We start from the raw sequence: 12,329 nt of genomic DNA on the forward strand, positions 1-12,329 counted from the left end.
TGCTAAAATTGGGGAAAAGCAAGTTCGAGGTTGAAACCTTAATCAGGAGGATCATTATCAGAGGTTTGATTTTCCCAGATTTAATGGGGAAGACATTAATGACTGGTTGTATAAAGTAGAGCAATTCTTTGATTATGAGCACATTTCGGAGGAAAATATGGTCCAAACTGCTTCTATTAATATGGAAGGCAAGGCCCTTCAATGGCACAAGATGTACATGAAGCCTAGGATGGGAAGATTCCCAAATTGGGAAGACTATGTTAGGGCAGTATATTTGAGGTTTGGAGATGTGGAACATGCAGATCCCATGGCGGAATTGGTGGCTTTCAAACAGAATGGGAGTGTTCAAGAATTTCTTGACAAATTTGATGAATTACTGAATCAAGTGGAACTAACAGAAGAGTATTCCATCAGCATCTTCTTAGCCAATTTAAACACGAGATTGAGGTCCAAGTAAGGATGCAAGGGCCAAGAACACTAATGAAAGCCTATAGTCAAGCAAGGTTGGCAGAACAGTCCTTAAAATTGCAGCATGGTCACACACAAGCCTTAGTAAGGAATTCAAGGTCCTTACTAACCACACCTAGTAGCATGTGGGGATCAAGTTCTAGAGGGTCCAATTTCAGTTAAAGTCGTGAAGGCAACAGAACCTCAGGTCCTAGCAAATTCAACAAGATTGCTAGTAAGCCAGCATTTCAAGGGTCAAGAAGGTTATTAGCTAAGGAGATGGATGAGAAGAGGGCAAATGGCCTTTGTTACTACTGTGATGAAAAGTACACAGCAGAACATAAATGTAGTCGAAAGAAGCAACTGTTTATCCTAGAACTGGAGGAGGAGCTCGAGGATTCTCTTTGGGAAGATGAGTTAGAAGAAAGTGAAAACTCTGAGGAATCAGCCTTGAATCCTCAATTTTCTGTTCATGCCCTTAATGGAACTAGTAACTACAGAACAATGAGAGTAAAGGGAGCTGTTAAGGGAAAAATGGTTCATATTTTAATTGATTCAAGGTCCACCCATAATTTCATGGACCTTGTAGTGGCCAAGAAGTTAGGTTGTAGATTGAAAACCATTCCCTCTTTTGTTGTGTCTGTAGAAGATGGCAGTAAAGTTCACAGTTCTGTGATGACTGTAGGAGTTACTTGGAAGATGCAAGGAGTAGATTTCAAAGCTGATATGTTGGTTATTCCATTGGGAGGAGCTGATTTAGTACTCAGCATTCAATGGCTCATTACATTAGGAGATATAAGGTGGAATTTCAAACAGTTGAAAATGGAGTTCCAAATTGGAGGAAGAAAGGTGTCACTAAAAGGTAGCCAACCTGGGGCTTTCAAGGTAGTAGCTGATGTTCGAATGCAGAAAGTACTCAACAAGCCTAGTCAAATTCATATGATGTTAATGGTGTTCATTCAACCCTCACAAGAAGCAAACTCAGTGCAGGAAACAAGAATAACATCAAACTCTCAGTAAGTGCAGAATTTAGAGGATTTGCAGAAGATGCTTCAACAATATGCACCCCTTTTTGAGAATCCAACAACACTGCCACCCCATCAAGCTCATGACCACAGGATCATTCTGACGAAGGGAGTCTCACCCATCAATGTGAGGCCATACAGATACCCTGCAAGCTAGAAGGATGAGATTGAAAAAATGATTAAAGAAATGCTGGAATCCGGTCTCATCAGACCTAGTGTAATCCCATTCTCTTCTCCTATTGTTATGGTTAAAAAGAAAGATGGTACATGAAGGCTTTTCATTGATTATAGAACGTTAATAGACTGCACAGTAAAAGATAAATTCCCTATTTCAGTGATAGAAGAATTGCTAGATGAGTTAGGGGGATCAAAATACTTTTCAAAACTGGATCTTAAATCAGGCTATTATCAAATAAGAATGGAGGAGAGGGTGTCACGACCCTAACCCTGAACCGGTCATGATGGCGCCTCTCGTGATGACAAGGCCAGTCAGACCAAAATAGAACACTTCTTTTAAGCAGTTGAATACCATAAATAGTTCTAAAACATGATATAATAACTATAATTTGCGGAAACGACGATAACAACAGTAGAAACCAACCCGACACAGCCGAAACCGGGGTGTCACAGGTCATGAGCAACTAACGAATCCTGATACAAGTTTACTAGATACGAGGTCCGATACAATAGTTCAAAAACATGGAAATAAATAGATAAGGGAGGCACGAGGGCTGCGGACGCCAACAACTACCACGTACTCTCCGAAACACCGCCTGGACTGGAGGGATCAGCACTCAGGAGCGAGACCTGTTGTGCTTGAATCTGCACACAGGAGTGCAGAGAGTAAAGTGAGTACTCCAACTCAGTGAGTAATAATTATAAATAATAGCTGAAAGCAAAGAAAAAACGTGAACACACAAAGCAATCTATACCAAAGCAGTAAAATCACTTAAAGAAATAAATTAGTGAAGAAATCAAGTTTAATCCCTTTTAACAAGTAAACAGGTAATTTGGCAAGTAAATAACAAGTAGAAATCCGCCTCTCGGCACAATATCAATCACTCAAAACAGTATCAGCCCTTCAGGCTTTCTCTCAGTACAGTATCAACCCCTTGGGCTCACTCTCAGTACAGTATCAACCCCTCGGGCTTAGTCTCAGTATCATGATGGGTACCCGCGCTCACTGTGGGTGTGCAGACTCCGGAGGGGCCCGTTACGGCCCAAGCGTTGTATCAAGCCACCTCGTGGCATTATCTCTCGGCACTCGGCCTCACATCACTCGGCACTCGGCCTCACATCACACAAGCCACCTCGTGACGTATAAAAGTATCTCAGGCCCTCGGCCTCATGTCACTCTGTATATCCTCACATATGGCCCTCGGCCTCAATCAGTCCGAAAATCATCACAAGCCCCTCGGGCATTAGTAAAACAGTAGTTCTCAGCCCAAAACATCATTTAGAAATATCATTTAAGTTTCAAATGTGAGTAAAAGTGGCTGAGTTTGTAAAACAGTATATATCAACAGGACTGAGTTCAAGTAATAAGTCAAGCAGTGAGGAAATAGTGATAAAAATCCCTGAAGGGTTCAAATAATTTGTACGAAGCCCAAATATGGCAATCAGCCCAAATCATGAGGATAACAAGTAAGTTTCAGTCACATACACGGTAAAATCATCATTCGGGATGGACCAAGTCACAATCCCCAGTAGTAAAAGACCCCACGCTTATCATACAGCGCGTGTCTCACCTCAATATAACACTACGATGTGCAAATCCGGGGGTTTAAACCCTCAAAACATCATTTACAATCACTACTCACCTCGAACCGGCTACAACTCTAGCTCGCGACACCTCTGCCCCTCGAATCAGGTTCCACGCGCGTCGAATCTATCCAAAACCAGAATGAATACGTCACAATATGCTAAGGAAACGAAGCCCAAGCGAAAATAATGGAAAAATATCAAAAAATCCCGAAATTTGCAAAACCCGAGCCCCGGGCCCACTTCTCGAAACTCAGAAATTTTCACATCATTAGATCCCTTATCACCCCACGAGTTCATACATATCAAAAGCACAAGAATCGGAGTTCAATTGACCCCTCAAATCATTAATTTAAGCCCTCTTAAACTCAAGCCCTAAACCTCCATTTTTAATCCATTAATTCCTTAAATTTCAGTCCCAGTCCATGAAATATTATCGTAGAAGCGTGTTTTAGGTTCAAAATCCTTACCTTATCGAAGTTCTCTTGAAATCTCCCTTCAAAATCGCCCAAAAGCCCTCAATCCGAAGTTAAAAATGATGAAACCCTTCAAAAATCACGAAAGATGAAATATATACCTTCTGCCCAGGCTTTTCCGCATCTGCGGTCCAAAACCCGCTTCGGCGGTACCGCATATGCGACCCAATCAACCGGTTCTGCGGTCACTCACTTACTAGCCAAAACTGCATCTGCGATGGAAAATTCCGCATCTGCGGCTTCGCAGATGCGGCCACCTAGACCGCTCCTGCGGAAACTGCTCACCAAGCCCACTCTCGCATCTGCGGCCCCTACCTTCACACGTGCGACACCGCACCTGCGGTTCCCAAGCCGCTGGTGCGAAAACACTAGAAGCAACAAATTTTTCTAAAACCTCTTAAGTCCAAAATCTTCCCGTTAACCATCCGAAATCACCCCAAGGCCCCTGGGACCTCAACCAAAAGCACAAACATGACCCAATACCTCATTCAAACTTGTTCCAATCATCAAAACAGCTCAAACAACATCAAATTACTAAAAACTCATCGAATTCAAGCCTAAGTTTTCTAAAATCTTCCGAAACTCGTTTTTGATCAAAAATCCAACCAAACCACGTCCGAATGACCTGAAATTTTGCACACACATCCCAAATGACATAAGCTGCAGCAACTCTCGGAATTCCATTCCGACCCCCGGATCAATATCTCACCTATCAACTAGGAATCGCCAAAATACAAACTTCGCCAATTCAAGTCTAATTCTACATCGGACCTCCAAAACCAATTCCGATCACACTCCTAAGTCATAAATCACCTCCCGAAGCTAACCGAACCATCGAAACTCACATCCGAGCCCTCTACACATAAGTCAACATCCGGTTGACTTTTCCAACTTAAACCTTCTTAAAAGAGACTAAGTGCTCATTTCTTACCAAATCCACTCCGAACGCAAACTAACCAACTCGATCACATAAAACACGGATAATGAAGCATAAAGAAGTAGAAATGGGGGAAATGCAGCGGTAACTCATGAGACACCTGGCCGGGTCGTCACATCCTTCCCAACTTAAACAAACGTTCGTCCTCGAACGAGTCAAGAAACATACCTGAAGCCTCAAATAGTTGAGGATATCTGCTCTGCATCTCCCGCTCGGTCTCCTAGGTAGCCTCCTTCATGGGCCGACCTGTCCACTGCACTTTCACTAAAGCTATATCCCTTGACTTCAACTTCCGAACCTGACGACCCAAAATAGCTACTGGCTCCACATCAAAGGTCAAATCATCATCCAACTGAACCGTGCTGAAGTCCAAAATATGAGACGGATCCCCAATATACTTTCGGAGCATAGAAACATGAAATACCGGATGCACACTCGACAAGTTGGGTGGCAAAGCAAGCTCATAAGCCACCTCCCCAATCCTCTGAAGCACCTCAAAAGGCCCAATGAATCGTGGACTCAACTTTCCTTTCTTCCCAAACCTCATAAAACCCTTCATAGGCGAAACCTTCAGCAAGACCTTCTCACCAACCATGTAGGACACATCTCGAACCTTCCGGTCCATAACTCTTCTCTCGCGACTGGGCTGTACGAATCTCCTCAATCACCTTCACCTTCTCTAAGGCATCCTCTTCTCCCATACAAAGCCTCATATGGAGCCATCTAAATACTCTACTTGTAGATATTGTTATAAGCAAATTTTGCAAGCGGTAGAAACTTATCCCATGAACCTCCGAAATCAATAACACAAGCACGCAACATGTCCTCCAATATCTGAATTGTACGCTCGGACTGTCCGTCCGTCTGAGGATGAAAAACTGTGCTCAACTCCACATGAGTACCTAACTCTCGCTGAATAGACTTCCAAAACTGGGAAGTAAACTGAGTACCCCGATCTGAAATGATAGAAATTGGGACACCATGTAGCCGAACAATCTCCCGAATGTATAACTCTGCTAACCGCTCTGAAGAATAAGTAGCACACACAGGAATGAAGTGCGCGGACTTGGTCAGCCGATCCACAATCACCCAAATAGCGTTGAACTTCTTTAAAGTCCGTGGAAGTCCAATAACAAAGTCCATAGTGATCCTCTCCCACTTCCACTCGGGAATGACCATCTGTTGAAACAAGCCACCTGGTCTCTGATGCTCATATTTCACCTGCTGACAATTGAGACACCGAGCTACAAATCCCACAATGTCTTTCTTCATTCTTCTCCACCAATAGTGTTGCCTCAAATCCTGGTACATCTTCGCGGCACCCGGATGAATGGGATACCGCGAGCTATGGGCCTCTTCCAAAATCAACTCTCTAAGTCCATCCACATTGGGCACACAAATCCGGCACTGCATCCTCAACACCCCATCATCACCGATGGTCACATCTCTGACATCATCATGCTGAACTCTGTCCTTGAGGATAAGCAAATGCGGGTCATCATACTAGCACTCTTCGATGCGATCATATAAGGAACATCGAGAAACCACACACGCCAACACCCGACTGGGCTTTGAAATATCCAACCTCACAAACTGATTGGCCAAGGCCTGAACATCAACTACAAGGGGTCTCTCCCCAACTAAAATATTTGCCAAACTCCCCATACTCACTGCCTTTCGGCTCAAAGCATCGGCCACTACATTGGCCTTAACCAGATGATACAATATGGTGATATCATAATCTTTAAGCAACTCTAACCATCTCCACTGCCTCAAATTAAGATCCTTTTACTTGAACAAATGCTAAATACTGCAATGATCAGTGAATACCTCACAAGATACACCATACAAGTAATGCCTCCAAATCTTCAATGCATGAACTATAGCGGCCAACTCCAAATCATGAGTGGGATAGTTCTTCTCATGGGGCTTCAACTGACGAGAAGCATACGCAATACCTCTACCCTCCTGCATTAATACACAACCAATCCCAACGCTTGAAACATCACAATACACGGTATATGAACCTGAAGTTGATGGCAAAACCAATACTGGAGTTGTGGTCAAATGTCACGACCCAAAATCCTAACCCGGTCGTGATGGCGCCTCTCGTGAGGGCAAGGCCACCCAATCAACAAAACAGTACATCTCTTTATAATTACTTAGCAGGAATAAGTCTAAATCATGGGTAATATAATCTTAAATGCGAAATAAACGTGATAGAACAAGGAAAACCCTCCCAACTCAGCCCGAAATCGGGGTGTCACAAGTCATGAGCTACTACAGAGTTTACTAATATTTTACAAAGTCTGGAATTATCATAAATAACAAAGATAAGGGAGAAAACAGAGTTGCGGACGTCAACAACTACCTCGTTACTCCTAGTCACCGCCTGGTCTGGAAAGAATCAGCGGTCAGGAGCGAACTCAACTCTGCATGTATCTGCACACATGGTGCAGGGAGTAATGTGAGTACTCCGACCCAGTGAGTAATAAAAATAAATAACGACTGAAAACATGAAATCTCATAACGGCACAATATAGCGCTATCCCAAGCACTAAAATCAGTTATACAGTAAAATAGTGAGTATCAGATAATTCTTCTTTTAAAACAGTAAAGACAAATAATTTCCACAGTAAGGATAAATCAAAAGCTTGCCCCTCGGGCTCAATATGTAAATCTCAGTATAGTATCAGCCCCTCGGGCTCACTCCCAACTCACCCGCACACAACATCAGCCCCTCGGGCTCACTACAAACTCACCACACACAAGCAATGGCCTCTCGGGCCCACTCCCAACTCACCTGGGTACCCTGCGCTCACTGGGGGTGTGTACAGACTCCGGAGGGGTTCCTACAGCCCAAGCGCGATATCAATAGGCCTGAAAGCCTTCACACATCACACACGAGGCCTAAAAGCCTCCTCATATAACACTCGAGTCCTGAAAGCCTCCTCACATCACTCAACATATCCTCACGTATGGCCCTCGGCCTCAATCAGTCCAGAAAAAAATCATAAGCCTCTTGTGCATCAGTAAAGCAATAGTGCTCAGCTCAACAGCATTATAAATATCATTAAATCTTGAGTTGAGTATAAATGTAGCTGAGTTCACAAAAAAATATAATTTAATTGGACTGAGTTCAAATAATATTTCAATTCGTGAGGAAAATAGTGATGTAAATTCACAAAAGATTTCAGATAATTGGCACGAAGCCCAAATATGACAATAAGCCCAATCATAGTAAAAAATAATAAATCTTTATCAATTACGCGGAAAAAATATCAACTGGGATGGACCAAGTCACAATCCCCAATAGTAAAAGACCCCGCGCTCGTGATACAAAGCGTGTCTCATCTCAACATAGCAGTATGTTGTGCAATCCGGGGTTTTAAACCCTTAGTGCATCATTTAAAATCATTACTCACCTCAAGACGGTCCAACGTCTACTCCGCTATGCCCTTGCCTCTCGAATTTACCTCTTCGCGTGTCGAATCTGGTCAAAACCACAATGAATACATTACAATAGGATAAAAGAATATAACCCAATCGAAAAGACTCGAAAAATATCGAAATTCACGAAATTCGCAAAACCCGAGCCCGGGCCCACTTCTCGAAAAATTACGAAAGTTACATCACCGGATTCCTCATCTCTCCACGAGTCCGTACATATAAAATTTACCAAAATCGGAGTTCAAATGACCCCTCAAATCTTCAAATCTTATTTTCAAATCCCTAGGCCTAAATCTTCAATTTACTCCTCAAAAACATGTAATCTAGTTGGATTATTCGATGATAATTTAATATTATGGAGTAGAAATAATCACAAGTGACTTAACTCTAGATTTCCCAAGATTTCTTGCTAAAAATCGCCCAAAATCCGAGCTTGGAAGTCAAAAAAATGACCAAACTCGGACTGCTTGACATTAAATCTGTCCAGAAATTTTCGGTACTGTTCACGCGGGGCACTGTTCATGCGCGTGAGGTCACTGTTCACTATTCACCCGTGCGGTTATGGTTCACGTGCGGGTACTGTTCACTGCTGCAGAAAATACAGCAGCTTTTAAGAAATTTGCAGCACAACCATTTTTCACTAAAATGGCTCTAACTCCATCATACGAACTCGGAATTAGACGATTCTTGTTCCTATGAGTCACAAATAATAATAAAAACACAACTTTTCAATCAAAACTCAATTCGGAGCTCGTTTATTTAATACCCATTTCGTTCGTTAAACAATTAGCTCACATTTCACGTCAAAAACCTAATCGCGACTTGATGAAATTAAACCAAAATTTCCAGATCAGTCCTATAATTCATGATTTAAATTCTGGAAGTCTCGAAATCAAATTTGGATCTCTAAAACTAAAACTAAACCTTTATATCATTACATTTATGCTCAAAACGACAAAAATCTTCCAAAAATGACCCGTTGGGCATCCGAAACACACCCGAGGCCCCCGGGACCCGACCAATAATACCAACCAGTTCCAAAATACATTACGGACTTGATCGAGGCCTCAAATCACATCAAACAATGCTAAAATCATGAATCAACCTCCATTCCAAGTTTTGTGAACTTTAGAATTTCCAACTTCTATTTCCGATGTTGAAACCTATCAAATCACGTCCGATTGAATTCAAATTTTGCACACACGTCCAAAATGACATAACGAAGCTACAGAAATTCTCTGAATTCCATTCCGACTGTCAGATCAAAATTTCACCTATCAACCGAAATCGCCAAAACACTAACTTCGCCAAAATGAGCTAATTTCTTCACCGGACCTCCAAAATTAATTCCGATTGCGCTCCTAGGCCTTAAATCATCCCCCGAAACTAACCGAATCATCGGAATTCAATTCCGATCCCTCTAACTTACAAGTCAACGTATGGTTGACTTTTCCAAACTAATTCTTCCTTAAAGAGACTAATTGTCTCATTTCATACCAAACTCGATCCGAATTGACTCAAATTCACCAAGTACACATATTGAAACATGAATAAGAATTTAACGGGGAATACAGGACGAAAATACAGGAAACGACGGTTCGGGTCGTTACATTCTCCCTAACTAAAACAAACGTTCGTCCTCGAACGTGCCCAGAGTTGTCCCAATAGCCAAACAATCGCTTAGTAACCTCGCCACGCATATACCCGGGGGTGATCCCACGTCACCCTATCTCATATAGGTCCGACAATACATTGTAACTTAAATTTTGCAATCCAATCTAGCCCATAAGCCATAGGACCACGTTTCCACTTTTGAAATCTTTCATATGATCAGAATCCCACATTTATACTGTGAATAAGCCCGAACAAGTTGTAATAATCCACACCTGCAACCTCAGGTGCTATTACATGATAGACCACATAACTCAAACGTTTGTAGTGATAACTCCTAATCACAACAACTGCACACAACACCCGAATGCCGATAGAAAAACTCTTATCAACTAAAGTCTCATCTCACACTTTCATATGCTGCCAATGATGACTAAATCACGCGGTAAGCCATAACCATTTCCCATATCAACCAAGCACAATTTGATGTCTAGTACCACAAGAGAATCATCATGCCCATGGAGAAGCACATAATACAATGTCATACCAGTAAACCTCACTATTGCACCATCCGGTTACCCCAGAAAGGGAAAATACCTCAAAGAAGAGAGCCGCTTTGCAAGTTCCACAAGTACCACCCCAACGATATGCTATGAGCTCGTCAATCACAGTGGAACCAAGATACATGAATAGAATAATAATAACCGGCTCTTCTATAACTCACATTGACATTAACTTCACGAGCAACTTAATTGCCAATAACATAATCCACCTGGCACGGTCACAAACCTCCAATCCAAGCATATCATATAGAAGTAATCCAGAAAGTACACATGTATATGCTAAGTGAAACAAGATTCTCATGCTCCTGGACTGGCATAAATAACACTCTATATCATAGTCATGAGCAAACTGCGCTGTCATAGCTCAAATCAGCAAGTTAGCACAAAACTGGTAATTACCAAGTTTGTTCTGGAATTTAGCATCTTGGAAATCTCAAGTATAGTCCAGATAGTTCTTAACAGAGTTACGAATACGAGAAACATTATACCTTTAAGCTCAATATCCCGCTCTAGGCATATCATAGCCTACGTATCTTCCGAGCACGAATATTGGCTCGGTGCTTGCACACATGTTCAAACCTCACATATATCTGCGCTCACAGCGTATAGTTATCACCATCAATTAGCTCGACTAGTGCATCCAATGAGTTAGATAAAATACTCTCCTCAACATGCCACAATCCCGAAATAGTATATTTTTGAGAATTCCCCGTCTCCAAATTCATAGATCACATAAATCACAGTAACTGATCACAACCTCAGCACCCAAATGACTGACACGTCCCTCAAGTACGATCATCCCGAGATAATTATTTTCAAATTTTTTCTAAATACATAACAAGATCGAAATATTGGTAGTCGATCAACCAAGTGAGCGTTGAAACGCCAATAGACATCTGTTAATCAGAATGTAATGTGCATCCTTCTCAGGCCTTACCGAGCAGTTATAACATTCAATCTAAATATCTGAAACTGACTATTCTATCCAGAATTCATGTCCTTTTCTTCAAGAATGAACTGCCACCTCGTACATGAAAATATTAAACATGCATAACATACCACGTCTATTATGCCATCATTTTGCAAATGCAAGAATATCATTAGAATTTCCTGGCTATAGGAAAATTACATTCCGGCAGTTAGAAATATTCTATTTTCTCCCATTTATGAGGGGTTCATAATATACAATATGGTCCGCGCACCGGTAAGATATCCGGCTCGAACCATGGTAAAAACCATCAAGAAAACTTTCAAATCTGTTCGCACATAACCAAGCTATCAATACGAGGCAAAAGGTACTTGTTCTTCACTGTTACTTTATTCAATTGGCTGTAATCAATGCACATTCTCATTGTGCCATCATCCTTCTTCACAAATAAGACTGGTGCACCCCACGGGGACACGCTAGGCCGAATGAACCCTTTATCTAGGAGTTCCTAAAGCTGCTCCTTCAATTCTTTCAGCCCTGCTGGTGCCATACGGTACGGTGTAATAGAAATGGGCTGAGTGCCCGGCACCAAGTCGATACCGAAATCAATATCCCTATCCGGTGTCATGCCCGACAGGTCTGCAGGAAATACATTGGGAAAAATCCCTCACAACTGTGACAGAATCAATACTAGGGGTCTCAGCTCCAATATCTCGCACAAAAACTAGATATGACAGACAACTTTTCCCAACCATACGCTGGGCTTTCAAGAAAGAAATTACTCTGCTAGGAACATAATCAGTCATACCACTCCACTCGATCCGCGGTACACCTGGCATAGCCAAAGTAACTGTCTTAGCATGACAGTCTAGAATAACATGACACAGAGATAACCAATACATGCCCAATATAACATCAAAATCCATTATGCTCAATAGCAATAGATCAACTCGGGTCTTCAGACCCTCAATAATCATAACACATGACCAGTACACACGGTCCACAACAACAGTATCGCACACTGGGGTAGATACATGAACATATAAAGAAAGAAACTCCAAGGGCGTACCCAAATAATGAGCAAAATATGAGGACACATAAGAATAGGTGGAACCGAGATCTAATAATACA

This window comes from Nicotiana tabacum, chromosome 3 (genome assembly GCF_000715075.1).
Source record: "Nicotiana tabacum cultivar K326 chromosome 3, ASM71507v2, whole genome shotgun sequence".
Lineage (NCBI taxonomy): Eukaryota > Viridiplantae > Streptophyta > Magnoliopsida > Solanales > Solanaceae > Nicotiana > Nicotiana tabacum.